Source organism: Lissotriton vulgaris, chromosome 4_1, assembly GCF_964263255.1.
Source record: "Lissotriton vulgaris chromosome 4_1, aLisVul1.2, whole genome shotgun sequence".
In the NCBI taxonomy this organism is placed as follows: Eukaryota; Metazoa; Chordata; class Amphibia; order Caudata; family Salamandridae; genus Lissotriton; species Lissotriton vulgaris.
In genome coordinates, this window is record NC_141691.1 from 1,934,123,818 (window position 1) to 1,934,146,710 (window position 22,893).

Genomic DNA, 22,893 nt, shown 5'->3' on the forward strand with positions numbered 1-22,893 from the left:
TTTGGGAGGCGTACTCCTGCATTGCTCCTGTTTTATATTGCTTGCTTCGATCATCTCTATACTTATGGTCAACCGTGATGGTTGGTAGATTCTAAATGTAACTGATTATTGTACCAATAAAGGTTTACAAAAATTTAAAAAAAAAAAAAAAATCACTTATCACACCCAAAACCAGAACTAACAAATTCGGTGGACGAAGATTTGCCTTTTTGGCTCCGAAACTCTGGAACTCCCTCCCCTTGAACATCAAATCAAGCAGCTCCCTCGTTCATTTTAGGAAGTTGCTTAAAACATTTCTTTTTCCCTCATCCTGCTAACCCTGCACTTTACCTCAGTCCCGGAATTCGATGTCCCATAACGCCAGGAAACTCATGGTGTCAGTGCGCTCAACAAATTTCATTTAATAATAATTTAATAATTAATATGCAGCTAATAATTGTGTAACTTTTGCCCACTCCCAGTATTAAACTTAATAAACCTTCACTCAGATAGCCCATAGAGCTTTTGCAGGGCAGGATTTCTTATCAGTGGAAATTAGATATGTTGAATGGCTCTGGTTTCCAGGTTTCTTGACTACAGATCAGATGTTGATTGTTTAAGAAGGTTAATAAATGTTCTTTGCTGGAGTTAATATGATGATTAATGACTGCAATAGTTTATGAACAAATCCCAAGTTCTTTTTCTTGTGAGTTGATTTCTCTTGTTGTTAGGAATGAAGTCAACTCCTGCTGATGGTGTTGCTCTTGTGTAGCTGTTATAATTTGATTGAAATTCGATGAGACTAAGGGGCCCATTAGGATGTCGGGCGGATCGCCACCGCCATGCGGGCAGTGGCGATCTGCCTGATATCCTTGCCCGCCCACCACCCATTTCCCGCCACCATATTACTATTGCGGGGGGACCACGGCGGAGGAGCTACTGTCCGCCCGTCGCTAGGCGACCGGGGCGGAAACGGGGTTATATGGTGTCGGTGTCTGCTAGACACCGCCATCCATATTAGGATGCAGGCGGGAGGGTGCCTTTCCGTGGCGGCGTTGTCGCCACAGAAAGGCATGCAGTCTTTCAGTTTGGGGGACCGTTGCAGGCCCCCAGGATGATGGGTGGCGTGAGGGAGGCACATGTGCATTCACAGCATGGCAGGCACCGGGCGGTGCCTGCCACGTTGTGCAGGCACATGCACAACATGCATTTTTCGCATTGTGACGGGCTGTGCTGAGAGCACCGCCCGCCACAATTATAAAAATGCAGGATGCGCCTGCCACTGTGGCGGGTGCATCCTAATACCCCCCACGGGACCCCCGCCCTTATGGTGGGCGGTCCCGTTATCCGATAGGATGGCGGGCGGACAAAGTCTGCCCGTCTTCCTAATGGCCCCCCAAGCCTCCATATTCTGATTAATTCTGTTAATGGATCAGAATTATTGTGAAAGCTGACTAATTAGTTATGATAAGTTTGTGTTTTTGTTATAATTGATGTGGAGATTTCCATAGTCTGTTTTATTTGTGATGCTTGTGTAGTGGTTTATTTTATTCAATGATTGTGAGGGTAAAGATTGACCTTGGGAATGTTCTAGACAATTATGTGTAATAATGTCCATCGCCTTGTGGTTTATGTTGTCTTATCATTAGGAAGCACACGTTGATTGGACCTAACTCCTAAGGCTTGTTAGGTCGATGGAGTTTATGTCATTCATTTCAGGAGAATGATTTAAATACTTCCAGTTATTTGGGGATGTAAATCGTCATTGAGTCCCTCCCATGTGTAGTTTGGAACTAACTCTAAAGAGGCGCATTCTAGACCGATGCTATCAAGTGATGGTTCTTTATCAGCCTTATACTCAAATGTAAGGCAGGCGGAGACTGTTAAATTATCACACAAACTACCAGATGGACTGTAAATTGCCCTAGATTTTCAATTATCTTCCTCCGATTTTCTATCATGACCCTAATCAATATTGGCTTTTAATTGTTGATTCAATGGTCCTTCGGTGGTTGCTGTGATAGGGATGGTGGTTTGAATGCTAAAGTGAGCATTCTAGCAAGAAAGGCGCATCTGTCAGATATAGTTGTAGCTAGGTTCAAGTGGTCAGCTGTGCCAGTATCAATCTCCCTGGCAGCGCTTTCGACCCTTGGAGTATTTATAAATGAGTCTGGATTGTTTGCTGCTATTTGTCTGTGACTAACAAGAAAGCTAAGTGTGCAGTTAAATGTGCCCTTGGATTTATTTATTTTTCTAAATGGGACCATGTTGCAGATATCCCAAACCATTGAAAAATTCTATTTTTCTACAGCAAATTAGCCACCATCAATAGATGAAGATACTTTGGGCCTGATTTAGGAAAAGTATTGCATTGCTGCAGTAAAACAGGAATGCAACACTTTTCAGTGCGCCCTGCTTTCAACACCATGGATGCGCCATATGTACTGTACGGTGGTGACCCGAAGTTAAACAATTTTCCTGGTGCCATTGGAGAGCGAGGGGTTAGAAGCCCAAAACCGGAGGACAACAATTATCCCACGGAGCCTACCTGCAAGTGTCCCCCTCCCGCCGCCGCAAGTGTACGGGAGAAGCGGCCACCGAGCGGAGGGGGGCAATAAAGACTTCAAACCCCAGCAGGCCTAGCGGCGGCTACACGCCGAGGCAAGCGCGCCAGCAGGCGCATAAAGGAGGAGTCACCCCGGCCGAACGGATGACGCGAAGTTAAACAATTTTCCTGGTGCCATTGGAGAGCGAGGGGTTAGAAGCCCAAAACCGGAGGACAACAATTATCCCACGGAGCCTACCTGCAAGTGTCCCCCTCCCGCCGCCGCAAGTGTACCGGAGAAGCGGCCGCCGAGCGGAGGGGGGCAATAAAGACTTCAAACCCCAGCAGGCCTAGCGGCGGCTACACGCCGAGGCAAGCGCGCCAGCAGGCGCATAAAGGAGGAGTCACCCCCGCGTCGCGGGAGCGCCCGGGGCTAAGCCCGGGCAAAGGGCGGGCCCTCTGTGGCCCTCAGGGGACCAAAGAAGACGGGACGGGCCACCCCCCTAACGTCGCACCACTCCCAGGATCAAGGTGATTGTTTGTTGACCTTTTCTTCTTCCATTGTTTTAATGATTGCATCAGTAACCAATATTATCATTGTGCCACATTGACTTTTCGGATTGTTTTTCCATAATGACTAAAGTAAGAAAGACTCCTGTGGCCACAAGATCATCCACTAGAAATAAGACCTTGCCATCCACACCTCTGCCGACACTGACTGCCATTGACCTAATGCTACAAAAAACCATAGGTGTCGTTGCGGATGTTATCCAAAACACGGAGAGGCGTCTTTCATTGACCCCGGATTTGTGTTTTCCCAATTTATCACATTATACTACCGCAAATAATAATACTATGGACTCCTCTTTCAACCAGGAGGAATCTCTTTTAATGCAGTCTTTTACAGGGTTGCCAAGTGGTCAAAAAAGCTGCAAGAAAACCGTACTATTGTCCTCACCCATAACAGTAAACAGTTTAGAACAAAGCCCTTTGCTTGTTTCCAACCTGGGTGGCAATACCTGTTCTTTTCAACCCGGAATATCTACACCAAACTCGCCAGGGGGTATTTGTGTTGAAAGTTTACCAAATGTAAATGTAATAACTGTTGACAAAACATTTTTCCCCAACATGAGAAAGCGTCAACAAAAGAAACACGTAAAAACTAAATCAATAGTAAGGAAAATGTATAGACCATTAGGCCTTCACAAGCCATCGGCAAAGGATGTTTGGTTAAACTTTAGGTTGGCTAAAGCACCTAACGCTATACAAAACCCTTCCTCTACACTTGTCACCAAGAATGTTAGTACACAAAATGACATACAGGCAGAACATACTAAGACACACTCAGTGCAAACGTGCCAGACCGAAAAAGTTAGTGTACCGGATAACATAACTTCAACTGTTCTGGAAGACTTGATTAAATCGTTACTGCAACTTTTGTGTGACAAAATCACCTGCATAGAGCAAACCTTTGCGAAATTTGAAAAACAACAAAGAAAGGACACTTCAAGTATCCTAAAGATCCTTTCTGTACCAAAACCAAAGGAAAGCTCCATACCACTTAAGAGTAACCCTAAACAATCGAAGACTTTGAAGACACAAACAAATATCATTACCCCAAGTTGCAGTTCTGTTTTGACACCTTCTCTACCTGTAAAAACATCAGTGCAAAACACTTTAACATTACCGACACAAGCTAATAATAACACAGTTATAGCACAAACATTGCCTACCTCATCTGAGAGTCATATTCCTGACACTGATGAGAGTGAATGGGCCACGGAAGGTATATCTCCTGAGCCATGCGGCGGTCAAACTGAGTCACAAAGGCCAACAACTACACAAAACGCTACTCTAGACACACGCCCAAATCAAACACCTACAACAATAAACCCAAAAAAAGTTACCCACATTCACCTTCCACCTTACTCTCATCGGCACACCATAGTAATGATTGGTGTACCTCAACTTGAAACAGGTAAAACAGAAAGCTATGGAGACCTGAAAAATAAAGTAAGCCATTGGTTAACTGTTCATAGACCGATTCCCCCCTATATCAGTGGCAAAATAACAAATGTTAGGAGAGTGGAATGGGTGGGGAATAGATTTAATTCCACAGAGGGCGACTGTGTTGTAGTCAATTTTAAGGATGGCCGTGCGGCAAAGCATATAACTGACTGGAAGGACAGCTCTATTAGCAGCCTGATCCGCACTATGGACTTGAGTTATTTCTACCCTCTGAATAATCATTCCCTAACATCAGTGCACTCATATCCCACTGTTGAGCACATAAGAGCCCCAGATAACTTTAATCAACATCACAGTGGGAAAACACCCAGAAACCAAGGACATTACATTGCTGGAGAACAATGGCTGCCTAGGAGGAATATATCCTGGGAACCTAGAGAGGTTAGTCATCAAAGTACCTATTCAGAAAATTGGGAGGTTGCTCATGGGGCGTATATATACCCAAAAACCTACTATAATGTACCTATCACCAATAGGTTTGATGCCTTTTATAATCAGAGCGATCTGGAGGGGGTTGACTGACTTCAGGCTGGCCCACTTACAATAATTTCAGATGATTTTACAGCACCTAGTCACGCACAAGGAGAGGCACACAAACAAGTCATAGTAGCCCCCCCTCTGATGACAAAGCGAGATAACTCCAGTAAGACAGTGTCAACCATAGACCATCCAACCAATAACAGCAAATTACCGGTCTTGCTTGAGGCCCGTAATCCCCCTTGGCCAACACAGAATTAGATTTGTCCAGCACTGTAAATGTGGGGGCTATACACACAGAACTAACCAACCTGATGACAGCTCCAACTATCAGAGAACCTGTCCTAGAAATAGTATCTGGTGATTGCAGCATGAGCCTAGTCTCTTGGAAAATAGCGGGCCTGGCCGATAAATTACGTGACCCTGTCTGGTTAACATCTGTTAAAAAATACACAATTATATGCCTTCACGAGACATGGATGGAGGATAAAAATGCCCACATTGAGGGTTTTCAAAGCTTTGTTATACCAGCAGCAGCATCAAATAGGGGAAGAGCAAAGGGGGGCTTGGCCATCTTTATTAATTTAGGTTTGTGTTGTAAAATAAGTAACTGTTACAATGCCAATCGGAACATTCAGATGCTTGAATTGAAGAGAGGAAAAAATGTTTTGACCCTGATTAATTTTTACAATGCTAATAATGGTAATGGTGAATGCAACATTGTGTCCTTAACAGAGATGTTGAGAAAAAGTGCATGCACTTTGTCACGGAAGATGTTGATTGTAGGTGATTTTAATGTACATCCATGTGGCAATCCAGGCTCCACCCCAATGGGATCTTTGGGATGTAACAATGTAGAAGGTTTCCATTTTGCCCATTCTAAGGGAGGTAAGAATTTAAACGACCTGGTGAACGAAAATAATCTAATTGTAGCCATGTCCATGGTCCCTGAGACAAAGGTCTATGATGTTTCAACCTTTAAAGGATTAGTTCAGGGATCCTTTATAGACCACATATTAGTATCTACAGATCTTGCAATTTGGGTCTCGAATTTTACCATTCTCATGAGTGTCCACAGTGATCATAATCCCCTAACTATCAAACTGGGTGGGACTTTATTCGAACAGCGAATGCCCCGCGAAGACCGGGGAACGATGAGCTGTACAAATGTAAGACGCCGTATAAAATGGACAATGGTAAACCAAGCAATCTTGTACACTAAAATAAATAAGACATGTGAAGAGGAATTGTTAACTTGTACATCTTCTTACTCACCCCCTGAGAATATCTTGTCTGGGTTCGAGGCGATAGTATCAATAATTGGCTCTATGCTAACAGCACCGACTAAAGGACAAAGCAGAAATAACTCTAAATGGTTTGATCATAACTGCTCTAAGGCAAGTAGAGACCTGAAAAATGCGTTAAAGGCATTAGCCGTTAGGAAAAAAGAAATTAAGGCCAATACTATAGAGTCTCTCCTTGACCCTTCGGTGCTGGGGAATAGTAGTAAGTTCTGGCAAATTATTAACAAACCTCTGTTTGATAACCCTAATGATACAGCCCTTGGCACTAACATCTCGGGGGAGGAGTGGGTGACCCACTTTAGTACAATTTTTAAGAGTAATGAGCAACGGGCAGAAAATGTCTTTTTAACTTCATCTGTGAATTCTCTGTGCTTTTCAGTTAACGAGGTTGAAAGGGGCATTCAGGGACTAACTAGTAATAAGGCCCCGGGCCCGGATGGTTTACCACCGGACCTTTTTAAGTCCAGTATTTCCTTTTGGGCACCCGTCCTCACTGCGATAGTGAACGCAGCTGTGATCTCGGGGTGCCCTAATGCGTGGGGGATATCGACCATAGTCCCTGTTTTTAAAAAGGGCGACCGTAGCAGCCCACTATGTTACAGGCCGATATCTTTAATCAATTCTGTAGCTAAAGTGGTAGGTGGAATAATTCTAAACAGGCTATCCACATGGGCAAAAAAAAAAAATATTTTATCACCTATACAATACGGATTCAGACCCGGTCATTCGACAATCACACAATGTCTAAACCTGTATCTGATCCTAAGTAAATATACCCTGGCCGAACAAGGAACTGTCTATATGGCATTTATGGACTTATCGTCTGCTTTTGACTGCGTGGACAGAGGCATACTAGGGGCTACCCTGATAAAAATGGGCGTAGAGAGGAATCTAGTTAACTTTTTGGCTGATCTGCACTCGGATACAAGAGCCAACGTTCGTTACACTCAAGATTTAAAAGTAACGGGTGAATTTAGAATAAATCTGGGTGTGCGACAGGGGTGCATCCTGGCTCCATTCCTCTTCAATTTGTACATCAACAAATTGGAGGAATATCTGCTAAAAACTGAAGCCGACTACCCCCTTGTAGAGCGCAAGGGGGTTCCGGTGCTGCTTTATGCAGATGATGCTGTACTCATTTCTAGAACAGCAAATGGCCTTCAGAAACTACTAAATTCCTTCTTTAAGTTCATGGAGTCCCGTGGCCTAAGCATTAATAAATCTAAGTCCTACGTCATGAAAACAGGACAGGGTTCACGGAAAACTAATTCTTTCTGTATAAATGGAGAAAAAATCCCTATCACCAACACCTTTTCATACCTTGGAGTCCTATTAGATCATAAATTATCCTGGGGCCCCGCTGTTATCAAAAAGAAGGGTGAGGCAACACGTGTCAATGCGGCCATTCTTGGCTTTGCGAAAAAAATTGGAAATTGCCCGACGGCCGCTTTGCTTAAATTATATCAGGCAAAAAGTGTTGCTGTCGCCTGCTACGGAAGTGAGCTCTGGGGCTATTGTAAGATAAGGGACCTAGAGGTTACAGAAAATAATGTCCTGAAAAAGATACTGAGGCTACCAAGGGGAACTGGGAATTTTTCGGTACATGAGGAGTTGGGTGTTCCCTATCTAAGTGACAGAATAGCAGTGAACCCGGTACTGTGCTGGTTGAATTGCTGGATTAACAAAGATATACCTCTCACTCAAGCCTTATTAAAAGAAGCCCTAACACTGGATGGTAGGTTTAAGGTTCCGTGGTTAAAGTATATAAAGGACTGTCTGTCGGCAATTGGCCGGTCTGATCTGTTTTTAGCTCCAAATTTGATCACGAAACCCGATGTTATCTTTGTAAAAAACGCCATGTTAACACTTAGATGTACTGACAGGGAAGAGGTTGAGCTACAGAAGGACAGTGTTAGGAAACATCTACTTCTTAAAACCTGTCCACAAATGGAACCTTACTTATCATGGCCCATGACTGGCTATGAACGCTTTCTGTTAATAAGGTTCCGCTTTGACCTATTCCATCTCTTATTGGCGGTACCAAGTGGGGCTCATCGGGGTGAGGTGTTGCCAGCTTGCGGCTGCGACGGGAAGTCTCCGCAAGACCTGCCACACTTTTTATTTATTTGCCCTTACTACACTTTACCCCGGAAATTATATCTTAAACCGTGCCTCAAAAAACTGAACTTTGCACAGATTAAACCCGCACTTTATTATCTCCAACTACTGAAATGTGATTGCACTTTATTTGTTTGTAACTTTTTAAAATCAGCTATCACTTTCAGGAAAAGTATGGATGGATAACTATGCTGCTAATACCTTGGGAACTTTTATCTTTTATAAATGAATTTATTTATGTATTTATTGTATTTTAAAATAATGCTCATGCTTATGTTGCCCGCTGCTTTTTTCTCTCATATTGTTTACTGGATCCTTTACTTGTCAAATGAATTATCTGGATTGTTTTTAATTGTTTTCTGATGAAATGTACTTTTATGATTGTAATGTTTACAATCGAATAAAGTTATTTGAATTGAAAATACTGTACGGCACTCCATGTCACAGGGATTGATAGATACATCAGGAACCCTGACTCATCTGTAGGTGCATAAATGGTGCATTCCAGCAGTGTGACATTTCACATGGGGCAAGCCCCTTGCGAAAAGGCCTGCGTCACCCCTTACACCTGCTTTAAGCAGGCGTAAGGATTTGATGCAGTGAGGATGTAGGAGTTTTGCAGAGAACTCTCATAGATCTCACTGCTACACTTCTACACGCCTTATCTTTATTGCTATGCAGCTTTAGAGGAGTTTGGCCCTGGGTCACCCCCTCAGCCTTCACCTATCCAGCCAGACTTCTGACATTGTTTTCCTCGTCTCCCTGCTATGTTTCCTTCCCTCTACTTTTCTCCTATGTCTATACTTGGAACCTGTAACTGTAGTAATTATGTAACCTGTAACTTGCTGATCCTCATGTAAAGAGCTCTGATACCACTGGGTCTAGCCAGCGCTTATACACTTTGCAAATAAATAAAGTAAATAAATGAATAAAATAATGTTGTGCATGGGTTTGCAAACTGATGCCTCTGCCTAGCTGCGTCACTTTGTAAATATGGAGCAGTGTGGTACAATTTTTACGCAGCTGCAGCTTCACAAAAAGTGACACAACAGCATTGTAAGGGCCTCATAAATAAGGCCCTTTAGGTATTGTTGATTTGTTACTTAGTTTAGTTAGGTACATTTGATGATATGTGATTGAAACCCTTCACTTGGAACCCCTGAAAGAGAGTGAAATGATGTATCATTCACTTGTAGATTTGTTGTTTGAAAATATATTTGTTAAGTGTTATTTTTTCCTGTCCTGCTTGATCTGGGACAGGTGTGTCATAGAGCAGCTTGGTTCTTGTCAACCTACTCTTTAACCATTCATGGACTTGATTATACTTGAATAGTTGTTGTAACAGGTCAACTGAATGGACCTGATAATTCTCCCCTCGGTGCCTATTCCAATCATGGAGTCCCGCTCTGCAACTCTGGGCAATAGCTTGCTTAATCTCCACAACGGCCCCCACAATGCTAAGGATGCCTGGCCTCCACCTTGGGGGTGCCCAGGAGTGGACGCCTCACAGGGAAAGCCAGGATGGGTTCTACAGCGGTATTCGTACAAGCGCCTTGAGACCCTTGCGGGTGAGTAGTGCGCTATACAAGTATCAATTTACATTTACATGTTTCCAGAATGTTTGGCATTGTCGCATAGTCCATTCACATCTTTTTTAATGTGTAATAGGACTACTTACTCAGATAGTAAAGATGATTGGTTGCCTATGAGTTTCCCCATTTGAGACGATGAAGTGGTGCTTGCAAAACTAGATATACTGGTGGGTGTTCAATCTTTCCCATATATTAGGTGAAAGTGCCCTTCGCTGCATTTTATTGCTGGGTACTTTATTGTAACTTGTTGAGATTAAGCTTCCATAATCTGGTGAATTCTGCTAACGGATCAGAGTTAATGTTCCATTTACTAAGAAAGAGGATAGAGGAGAGGTTGGAAACTTAGGTGGATGAATGAGGTATGATAGGATGGTTGAATAGTGTGCATTGCTTCATTAATATCTTCTGCCTTGTCGTGTTGAAATCTGTAGATTGGTTCACAGTCCGAGTTGCTATTGAATGATTTTAGATCACAAGATAATTGAAAGAGAATGTCTCTTTTTGCATGATTGTAGGACAGTGCTTATTCTTGTTTGGTCATCCCTACTTTTTTCTGGACTTGTGCTGTTGCATTTATGACTCTGAGAAATAGGACACTGCTAATCGGGTACCTGTGCATGTGCTCTGGCCCCTAAAACATGTTGAAATTGGCTACACTCCTTGTATACGGTACTCAAGTTCTACCCAAGGCCTGCAGCACAGATTGTGACACCACTAAACTGACAATGCAAACAAAGCATGTCTCCAGACCCGGCCAAACTGCCAATTCGACCTGGAAAAATACACCTTTTGCCATGCCTAAAGTGTATTCTTACAATACAAAATATTAAGATTAAAATATAATTTCTTTATGTCTTTCATTCCATAGCAGCAAAAGTTGCACTGATAGCTTCCTTACTAAAACACAAAACATTCATGCAATATCTTCATTGTTAATTAGAGCATTCAGATATTTTCCCTAAAAACCTTACTCTCAGGACATTCTAGCAGAAAATGGCTGATATTTGTAAGTTAATTTTTATCATGACTGGTACCCATCGCTAAGCTATTGCAGCCTTAGCTTACTAGAACTTGACATGACTGGAACACTACCTCTACTGACATAATAATGACACTATCCATGTCTATTATTTCCATAAAGTTGGAATGCCAGCTCCTATCAGTGCTGCTAAACACTGTGGAAATCTATTATGAATGTTAACATCACTGGTTTACAGCAACAGATTGGGCACAAGAAGATTAAAGCAGCTGCACAACACAGTTACTTTAGATGGAAAGAAAAGAAAAGCACAGGTTAGTCATGTTGAATTAAAAATTGCCATACCTGGGTACTAATACTGTTGCCAAAATATGCCAGCTCATGGATTTCAATACCTCTTCTTTTATACATTTCAGAACAAGAAAAACTGGTACCATCACTTGCTATAATAAATAGTTACTGGAAGCAATTCATTGTTAGGTACTACTAGAGCTTTTATTACCAGTAGTATGTGAAAGGGGTTGATATTTCCCCATAACATACCTACTGATACAGGAGGTTTGGGATGGATAAAGGACCCCTGCATACTTCGGGGGAAAAAAACAAGGGACACCCTACTCACATGGAACCAGGGTACTTCATATATAAACAGAAACAGGGGTTCCTCTGGACAAATGCAAATAATAAATGATGATAATCAAAAGCAGAACCGCAATGAGCAGGGGTAAGGTGGATGTCAGAGAGAGATAAGACTATATACTGCAGGATAGTTACAAAGTTAAATGTTTATATACACAATTCTTAACATTTATTCAGAATTAAGGTGCATAGTGTCCCCAGTGAACATGGAACCTACATAACAGTTTGTGACTTTTTATGACATAAGAGATGGTTTACAAAGTTACAAAGTTACACAGTCGACCATATCAATAGTATCATATAGAACCAGCCTTCTAATGGAGTAATAGAGGCTGATAAATTGGTAGCTGGCTGCTACCGCGATGGAGTAAGGACGCCGATCAGTTCATCTCCAGTTAAAATTACGCTGTGTCCTGGATTGCCTGATTATTTCAGCAAACCTTTGCCACACATACAGGCCTGAATATTACTTTCAATGGATGGCCTGGTCACCACCGCCATGGTGTATATCTACTGAATAAGGGGATTTGTCCTTAGTTGGCCTTTGCCACTTTAAGGGCATTGGTGTAACCAGGTTTTGGACTCCAATTGAGCATTGCAAGATTGATGAGGGCCACTTCACCTGTCCCCTTGTTCTGAGGAAGATCCACATAGCTGAGTCCCTCGTTTGCCGATAAGCCGGATCGAAACGTCGACACTACCCCCTACCGCACGTGGACGAATTTCCCCTCCCCCACTACCCCTGTTTAGAGCCTTAAGGAAACTCTCCTTACAAATTCAAATGAATAATTTGCATGTGGCCAGGTTGCATCTAACTGTTTATTGGATATCAGTTTTGTACAGTCTTGTAAATAAATGCCCTTTACTTTTCTACACACTTTGATCTCTCTTAACTCCAATATATACACACTTTAGCACTCTTTCTTACACATTCCATAGAGCATTTTCCTACCTTCTTGACCCTCTAATGATTGTTCCATTGAATGACTAACTACATATATTGTAATAATACTTAGTGATTTTTCTGCACATTTATTTTCACGATTTACGGACACGATCTACGGACGTTTGGAAGCTGATTAATGCAAGCTAAAATAAGTTGATAATTCTGTTAATCAAATTGTTCCTTGAATAATTGGTTCAGGACCATTGTTTCTTTATAATAACCGATACCCAGGTCCAGGGACCATTTGGGAGCCCCCCATTGTTTATAATGGCTTATGTGAATTAAGTCCAGTGCAAAATGTTTGTAAATCTGGGCCCTTGTGCCACAGTGATGGAATGCATTTCAGATTGCATCACTGAGACTACAGCACATTGACAGTGTTTCTCCTCGCTGCCCAATTTTCACACTATCCTCAAAGAATGGTATCTGTGGGCAAAGCAAACCATAGCAACTTCAAGACTAAAATTAACTAACTTTTAAAGCAAGAGAAGGGTTGAGATGTGTCACCGGTATGTGCCCTAGAACCCTAAAGAGGATGCCTTATTGCTAAATGAATTTTATAATTTGAACATTTGTTTCATGCATCTTTTAAAAGATGAGATAGATGCTTTCATTTTCCATTTTTTAGTATGCATATTGTGCACTATAGAGAATTTAAATTTAGCGAGATCATCCAACACAACTCTCTGACAATCTCTATTCACTTACGACAATCACTGCCCAAAACATCCCTGTGGGGACAAACAGTCACCAACAGTTAAATCCCTTGTCAAAGGCGTGCAAAGCTGTACCATTGGGTAGCCTACATTACGATCCTATCTGTATAAATGGATGATTTTGAGTGAGCAGAAATATTTTGCTGTGGGTGAAATATTTCTATTTCATTTAAACGAATCAGCATGTATGTGATAATGTGCTTTAAGTGTGCAAAGCTTTTCTTGCAAATCCAGCAGAATCATGAATATCTATGTGTTAATGAGTTATGGTGGTTCATACGTGAGATCTGCAAAGAAAAAAAAAATAGTTCTTACCAGCCATATATTTGCACAGTACGATTACCTTTCTTATTGATGTCTGGATGCATGCCATTTTATCCCATGGAAGTGCATGGAAAATCATCTTGGCTTTGTACACAAAATGAATGCAGGAGTTGTGGAATGCTGGGCATTGGACTTATTAATGGGTCTCACTGTCAAGCAATGGGAACATGCCACACAGTAGGTTAAGGAGGTTCCCTGTAATCCAAAGTTTCCATACCCACAATTCAATTGCATGTAACAAGCATTTCGTATACTGAAATGCATTAAACACATGTTTTACAGGACCTCTGCATACTGCCTCCAGTGTAGCTTGCCTGAGGCTAGAGTTTTTCATTTGGTATGGCACTTCACAGTGATGAGGCATGCTCAGAAAGGTATGTCAGGAACTTCTCAGAAATAGTGGAACGCATAGTGTTGGTCAATCCAGAATCATGCCTTCTGGGTATTAGACCAAATGCCAAAAGGGACAAATACTTCCATAGATTCATTACTTTGACCTTTGTGTTGTACGAAAGTTGGTGTGGAAATCCTGTGCAGCCCCTGACACTACTTACTAGCTCGGAGTTCTTCTTAAAAGGGCAAAAGTAGAGCCGGATACCATGTCATGGTTACGTACTCATTGACATGCCACAGCACACTAGGTGGTGTTGAACATGAATATGATCCTATGTCTCTACATTTAAACTGACACAGGGCCTGGGTGTTGTGAATGTGCTGGGAATGGACCTTCCCACCTGGCAATGAGTTTGTGTACATTTAGTGGTACTGGCCATGTTACAGGCATGCCACTACAATAATATTGTAAGATGTAACATATACATACATCATGCTGACGTAAAAATGATGTGCAAAATGCACGTTGATTTTGTGTGTCAGATATTGTCCTTGTTAGACTTCTTTGACGTGTAAAGAGTGGGCAACTTTGCGCTGCACCAATTCCCCTCTAATGGTGAACCAAGCCATCACCTTATTCTTTATTCAGACGTAATTGTCTTCATAGTTTTACTTCGGGAATCTCCCAAATATGTCACATCAAATTTAAGTTTACTCTGTCTATCCTTCAATTCCACATCTGCTCCCTTCTCTTCATTACCTTCATCTGTGCACGTATGTACACCTTAACATTCACAAACAAAAGCATCTCACAGAGACCAGTTATCACTTGGGGTCTCAAGATGCTTCCAATGATTTCACTCCCCAGATTTCCAAACCATATGCCTGTAGCAGAGAATCCTTATCCTATTGCTTCCCAAGCACCTTTTGCTGTCAATCCTTTTAACTCTTTCTTCAAGTCAGTAATGTTGCTAGTGTATTTCTTCTGGTCCTTACCCTTGTCTTGGATGTAAGTGCAACATTGTTGAACCTTTAACATCTGGTAGACCGTGCCCTACTTTGTGAGAAGGACGTCTTTGTCAAGCCGATTCTGAAAAAACATTGATCTAATGACAAACATTCTGTGTCTATAATTAATAAGTAATTAAAAGTTTGTAAAGTACTCGAATGCCGAGAAGTCTTGGCACTGGAGAAAACATAGGAATAATGTGGAGCTCAGAAAAGTCAGATTGTTGCTAAGTGGGAAAGAGCCAGGCTTTCAATAGGCCACGGAATTTCGACCGAGCTGGTTGGGATCTGATGCGGAAAGACATCTTTTTCCAGAGTTTGGGAGCTAAATAAGAGAGGCATTTAGGAACCATATGATGTACGAGTAGTCAATTTATCAACTAGATTATAAAACTTTCTAATCCTGTGTGAGATGAGTATCACTCCTACAGATGAAATCATAGCACCTACTATTTCACAAGCACCAGCTCTTCTCTTTGGCCCCACATGTTTTCCTCTTGTCGAATCATCCGTTTGATTTACATAAGCATTTTCGGAGAGTCTACACCTAGATAATAAGTTCCATACCTTCTCTTGGGTAACTTGTAAAATGCATGTTTCTCACAAATGTAGTAAACTCAAGGAAAAACAGGATCTCCTCCATATAAAGGCAATCCTAAATTTCCTCTAGCTTCAAATGTATGTTTAAATTCATGAGTTCGGACACAATTTTTGTCAGAAGTGTGTTATCAAAAAGAGATGCACAATCTCCCTTAATTGCCAAACTACAACTAATGCGGCCATGCTTCCCACTATTCTATGTTCACTCTACTCTTTAGTCCAAGGTGGGACTTTCAAATGAATTGCAGCTTTAGCTAAAAGATCTCTCCTTCTATCTTCTATGGAGTCAATACATTTTCTTTTCTACACTTTTTAACGAACGGGTTAAATTGTTTTGTTGTGCATAGGCAGTGTCTAGTGTTATTATTAAGGGTCTGAAAAAATATCCCAATAGTTCAGCATTTTTTAATTATCATGCTTTCTACACAAGTGCTACAGCACAGGAACTTCTGAAAGAACTAAATCTTGATTTGAGTATTAATATTTTCCATAGAATAAGCTCAGCAATAAACTACAAGTAACGCCATACGTCAAAGGAAAGGGTGATAGATGATTACCTCAGCAAATCAATACAGGTAATGGCACGCATACTCAGCAATACCTAGCATCCATAGTGTCAACATATTCGTATAGCAGCTTTGTATATACATGCAGTGGACGATCACTTCTAGAAGCATGTATTTATAAGTCTTTCTCATCTAGTGCAGGCAAACTATTACTAGCAGGATTAGGTTTTTTGGTTGTGCAGGTAGAGTTAATCTCTTCATCGTGTGAGTGAGTGGTGTGGCAAACTCAGGATTTTAAGCAAAACAACTAGCACTATGGGGGCAAAGCAAATACTCCTGCACACAAGAATTTGTGTCTAAGGGTTTTTGTGTTAGGCTCCATGAGTTCACAAGTGACAGACCATTTAGCTTTGAAAATTGGAGCACAATTATTTTACAGGTTAGGTCCCACTTGAACAGTGGGAAAGCACAGCGCAAATGTCTCTTTTCCAAGTTTCAAAGTGCAACTTATCAGATGTGCAGCTCACATTCACTGATTATCACTTCTATGACAAGGTGAGACAGGCTGTCTAATGACAGTGCAATTTCAAATATCAGTTTAGCCACACAATTCAGTTCAAGGACGTTCAGCTGGATGCTAATTGTTATAGCAAACGGTGTGTGAAATGCTGTCTCCCCATCATTGGTTACCAAGTAAGTCAATTCAGTTGAGGAATACCACTTACAGGGTGCTCCTGTTCTCTTTGACCTTTGCACTTCTGCCACTTCTTCACTGTCACTCAGGCCAGATAACTCTGCACCCTCTAAGATGGAGTAGTTCACATGTACTTCAGTCAGACAGAGTCTTCCTCTCTCCTGTCTTCTGGGCCATCGGTCTCTGGGCATAACTCCCATAACTATTGCACTCAGCCCATCGTCACGGTCTGAACTTCATTTAGTCAACTCTAGTGGTTTGGACCCTTCTGTACCAACAACAGTTGAATTTCTCAGACCCCTTTCAGACTAAACGAGTGCTGTCCCAGCAGCTTGCTGATCCCCAACAGCTTGACTAACCTGCTCACTCTGTCTCACTGTAACCACCAGCACATCAGTAACAGGTGCTGTTATATCAACAAGGGGACATGGGACTCTGCAAGTATGGGCAGCATGTACCCAATTTGGGGTGTAAAATCTGACGAAACTGATGTACATAGACAGCACTCATTTCCCTTCCTTTCCCACTCCTCTCCCTGTGGGCACCATGGATACTGTAAATTATTGACCGTATCACCCTGCCAGTAAGAACCCGTACCCCTATGCATATGTGCAGCCATTCCAGGCACCATGGCCTTTTTACCCATTGGAATCCCCAGCTTCCCTCCTGCGCGTATCTTGCACCCCCTCTCCCATGTATAGACCACGAAACCCTTTCCCTTTGCGCGATCCTGATGTGAAAAGGTAACCCTCCTGCTTGACCCAGGCCTTCCCCATTTCCCTCTCGAAGAAGCATCCTTCGCCTCAGCTGACATAGCCCCCCCCCCCCCAGTTGTATCTGACTGCCCCTGTTCTCTCATGTACAGGTCATAAGATTTCTCTCTCTCTCTCTCTCTCTGCGCGACTCTGGCCCTGCACGCACCCTGACCCCCTCCTTCTCCTCATATGAGCAAGTCATAAACCCTCTTCTTCCGCAAAGCCCTGTCCTTGAGAGTCACGGCCGCGCCTGACCAGCACCTCCTTCCCTTCCCTGAATGCCCCTCTATTGACAAACCCTCCCTCCACGCTCGATTGTCCACGCAGGCATGAATACCACTCCTTTGATGACCCCTTCCCCCGAGTTCGGCTGACCACACATGTCCGAGGCCATCGCCTAAACCAGGAGATACCATTTACTGCCCTTATTGTATGCCTAGCCACCCCACCCCCTGGGCCATGATCAGGCGCACACATCCTACGACACACTCAGCTGCATGATTGCCCTCCCCTCTTATCAGCAGGTCAAGGGTCCCCATTGTGAATGTATGTGGAATAGGATCATCACGAGGATTATAGGGATGTCCTCCTTTTGCGACATACTGACCTGATTGTACCATCAAATGTTTTGCAAAGTATATAAGCAAGAGTCTCAAGCTCACTTGTCAGAGCACCTCCCGAAAGACACTGTGTTTCGTGTCCGAAATGACTGGCTCTCCTCATGAGAAATAAACTCTGTTCTTGACTCCTGCTCCCAGCGCCCGTCTCTTTATTTGGTAACTATTCAGAATGGGAACTAAGAGGCGGTTTGCGCCAGCAGCCTGGGCATCGATAGAATTATGGGCCCACTTTCCACAATTGGCATCCCAACGCGGGGTCCATCAGTGACATAGGGTTCGGTAAGAGAGATCCAGACGAAGAAGTGAACGTCTAAAATGATCGGAGTATACCTGCCTTGAGAGGGCCCTAGCCCGGCTGCCGATCGACAGAACTTCACCAATTCTGAACGGACCTCTCTTGAGTGACCTATTGTCCTGACTGGAATCCCACAGGAATGCTACATGGAGTAAGAGAACGATCGGGCGCTGGAGGAGGGAGTCGAAGAACTGTCCGTATGGTCCGGTCCGGGTAAGATTAAGTAGGGTGTTTTTACGCCTGATTGGTAGGGTGGTTCTATCCACCTGATTGATTGATTGATTGTATTGAAATCGGTATTTGTATACTGATATTGTATTGGTTGGTATTGGTTCATTTAGCTTTGAAGGCTACTTGACATATTGGTTCTCTTTTGAGAACGAGACATTCTCTGTTTGCAAACAGCGGCGAATAGGAACGTCGTCCCTCTTTGCAGATAGAGAAGGGTAGGTAATGCAGACTTTTGTCCCCGTTGTAATCCGTCATGCCTACTTTTCTCCCCACTGAATTGTTTGAAGTCGATTAATAATCGATTGTTGCTCTTTGAGATCTTCCCTGTCCACAAACAGAGACGAATAGGAATATTCTGTTCCCTTTATGGATAGCGAAGGGCAGGTAATGCAGACATTTGTCCCCGTTGTAATCCGTCATGCCTGTTTTTCTCCCCATTGGTTGGTTGGTTGCCTGGACATTGTTGTCTCAGGAATGGTTTCGTTTGAGGTATTTTCTATTTGCAAACAACGTGAAATAGAAACACTCTGTCTAGTCTTTGCAAGTAGAAAAGGGTAGGTTATGCCCCTTTGTGAATTCGTCAGTCCTACCCACTCCCCACTGGTTGGTTATTGTGGGGTAGCTCACATGGTCCGCCCAGGAGACTACCCTTATGGAGGACATATGCTCTCTACTCATGGGCCATTTAGTAGAAAATAGACCGACTGGTCCGTCCAGGAGGCTACCCTAGTAAGTGGAAGTACATCGCTCGGTCTGTCCAGGATGATACCCTAATGAAGGAATATATGTTCCCCTTTTGATCGATAAATCTCGTTCCACCTCGGACCATTTATTGGAGGGGACTCGTCTGGTCCGTCCAGATGTACCCCCCTAGTGAAAAGGACACATAAAAATATGAAGTGATCACCGTTCCCTACTAACAGAAAGCTTTAGCTCGAAACACGCTAAGGAAGAGAAAGAAAAATAAAAAGAAATCAGGCTAAGTCAGTAACCCCCTGATGAGCTTTTGACTTCACCAAAAATAAGAAACATTAGAAATAATTCGTAATAAGAAATGTAAGATGGCGAAAAGATTTGATAGCAGAACATAGCCACGTGGTAGCTAGGCTTCACTGCCTGTTCCTGCTCCCAACATGTCTGCCTCATTGCCCGCCCCGCCCAAATAACGGTCACATGAAATAGAAACAACTCAATAGGTACCTACCCCCATTCCGGAAGCTCCCGAAGTGCAACAGGTCCGCGGTTACGCCCATCCGGAAGGCGAGGCCTGGAGGCACGAGGGACTCGCCTGGCCACGGTCAGGAGGAGATGATGTTGGGCAGGCGGTCCAAAGGATGACAAGGACCTCTCCATCTTCTCTCTTCTGCCGCCCTGCAGGCCGCGGGGAGAGAGGGGGCTGTCTTGCCTCGGCCACCGACCACCCCTCTCTCTCACCCGATCCGGCTTTTTGTCGAAGGCCGAAGCCAAGGCGAGGACGGCGGCGAATCAAGTAGTCCCGCCACATTTCAAATTCGCCGCATGCCATCGCCTGCTTGTCAAAGGCCGAAGCCAAGGCGAGGACGGCGGCAAATCAAGTAGTCCCGCCACATGCCAAATTCGCCGCCTGCCGCCGCCTGCATAGGTACAGGCAGTCCCGCCACATTCCACGCTCCCTGGAGAGTTGAAGGTAGTCCCGCCACATGTCGCCAAGGGAGGGGGGGGGCTGTCTTTCCTCAGCCGCCGACCACCCCCCCCCCCATCATCAATGGCTGGCACGGCCAATGTCGAAAACGATGGAGCCGGAGAACGGCGCGGGGTCGCTGGAAGGGGGAGGTGGCGCGAACGACCCTCCCCCACCTCCCTCCAGGTGGAGGCTTCCAGCGACACCCCAACACTCTTTGCTTAAAGAGGGTCAACATCAAAAAGCGGTCTTCTGCCCAGGACGGGCACTCGCTCCATATCGCCTCTCCTCGACCTTGAAGATTCTATAAGAGCCGGGGGGCCCCCGACCCTCTGCATGGGTGCCCCCGCCCCCTTCGCTGGGAACCACGACATCGGTGCTACTCCTGCCGGCACCAGACTCGGATCGGAAATGGCTAAAATGCCGCCACGGCACAGGCTTGTTCAGTTCCGGAGGAACACCAGAATGACCCGGTAGGAAAATTGTTGCCGCCCTTCCCATTCTTTGACTCGTGGTCCATATTTGTTAGACTGTTAACCACATTGCACGAGACTTTCTGAACTACCAATGGAAAGTTCTGGGCCAACCATGCGAGACTAGAGATACTCTGACTGTGCTGGAACTTGCCTGACCCCACCCAAAATGGCGCCGACGCAAAATGAGACGTTTTTAATGAACTTTGTTGCACCCTGATTGCGCAAGCTTTTTACCCCGAGATATATATAATGTTTGGATAATGAAAGTAGATATGAAGGATATTGAGTATGTGCTTGGACAATGAATTGACTTAAGGGTGGGTACCGATTATGAGTTGGAAAATGAATTGGTGTAATTTAAGGTAATAGATGAACATTGGATAATGTATTTGTGAATTTGTTAAAGATGAATTACTGACATGCATCATGCTTGCTCTGTAGGGGAGTTTAATACGATTTTATGGCACTGCCGCACTTTATGCAATGAACTGCCACCAGCTTTGTTCTCCTTATGTACAGCTCCAATCTGCTCCGTGGCTAGTCCACCGGGTTGTAGGCCTGTATTTATGTGTCAACACTTTTTATTAAAAATATTTTGAAAACGAAAGCATAGTTGTAGCGGTTGCATTAATGAGTTTTGAATGTATTACTACTGGGAACAACGAGAAAGTATGATGAAGGTGAAAGTTTAAAAAGGACCCGATATTCAGCAGCCACACTATGTGTCACAGGCAGCCGGAAAAGCGCTTTAGAAGACCTAAAAAAAAAAAAAAAAACGACACCGCAGAAATGCCACCTGATCGCCACCCTTGTACCCGATCGAAAGGGGTTACGACCAAGTAACTCATGTAGATACACAGATCATCAATGAATATCTGCCTGACCTTCCTGGTCCATTAGGGCTTAAACGCCGTGATGGTAGGGAAATGCACTACGTGGAGATAGGTCGAGTATGTGGTAGGTAAAAACATTTCCGGATTACTGCATGCTGATGAGGTTTGAATATTGCCCCCCCCCCACCCCTTCTTTCTCCTCCCTTCTGCAGACCACGTCGGATACACTGGCTGATGTATGGATGGACGACGACCGAACCGCCGATGAGAAGGGGAAGAAGGAAATATGAGCATGGTCCTTATGACAAATAAAGGTTTTTTAAGACGTAAGACTTAAACATGACTGTCCCTCCTTAGAGCATGGCAACGGGAGGATGGACTGACATAGAGACTGGACAGGTACTGAATGACAAAGAAGAATTTTGACTAGAAACGACGCGTTAAATAATGAAACGGGACGTTTTGACTAGGTAGGGAAAGGACAAAGAAAAATTGTACGGGTAAGGGTTGCCACGGCACCGCCCGCCTAGGAAGTTAGAAATGTTGCCGATATTCAAAATGCACTGCCCCCTTTTCTCACACTCTTACAGATTTAGCCAAGCTGTCCGACTGTTTTCCCGATCAATATTTGCCGTTGCCTCAGCCTGGAGAACTTCCCACCACCGGAGGGAACAGAAAAATGGTTTAAGATCCAACCCTGGGTAACTAGCGCAACCAGGTTAATTTCTGATCGACCAACCGAGGTGTGAGTATTGGTAATTGGGAACGCTCGCAGGCATGACAAGCGAGAAGGGAAAGGGGGGAAGGGCAGAAAGAGCTAAGCACATAGATAAATAGGATAGTAACGATATGTAGAAAATATAAAAACAGATCTTGTAGACTAACACTTGTTTCCTGTCTTGTCATGAATGTCTTGTACATGCGTAATATATGTGCCGTCTTCCCTGTCTGAGTTTGTGTGTGTGTAACGTACGAATTTATGTCTCCCCTCTGTCTGTATCTGCGGGTCGCCTGACCTTTGCCGTTCTGTGTTGTGAGCGCACTAAATGACCTATTTTCGTACACGTCTCTCTCTCTCTTCACTCCTTTTTATCTCTCTTTCTTTCTCTCTCTCTCTCTCTCTCTCTCTCCCTCTCCTTACATGTCATACGTGTACCGAATGGCTCGTTTAGATTGCGGACGACTCTCACTCTCTATGAGAGTCTCCCTATTTTCCCTCCCCCTTTTTGGTAAAA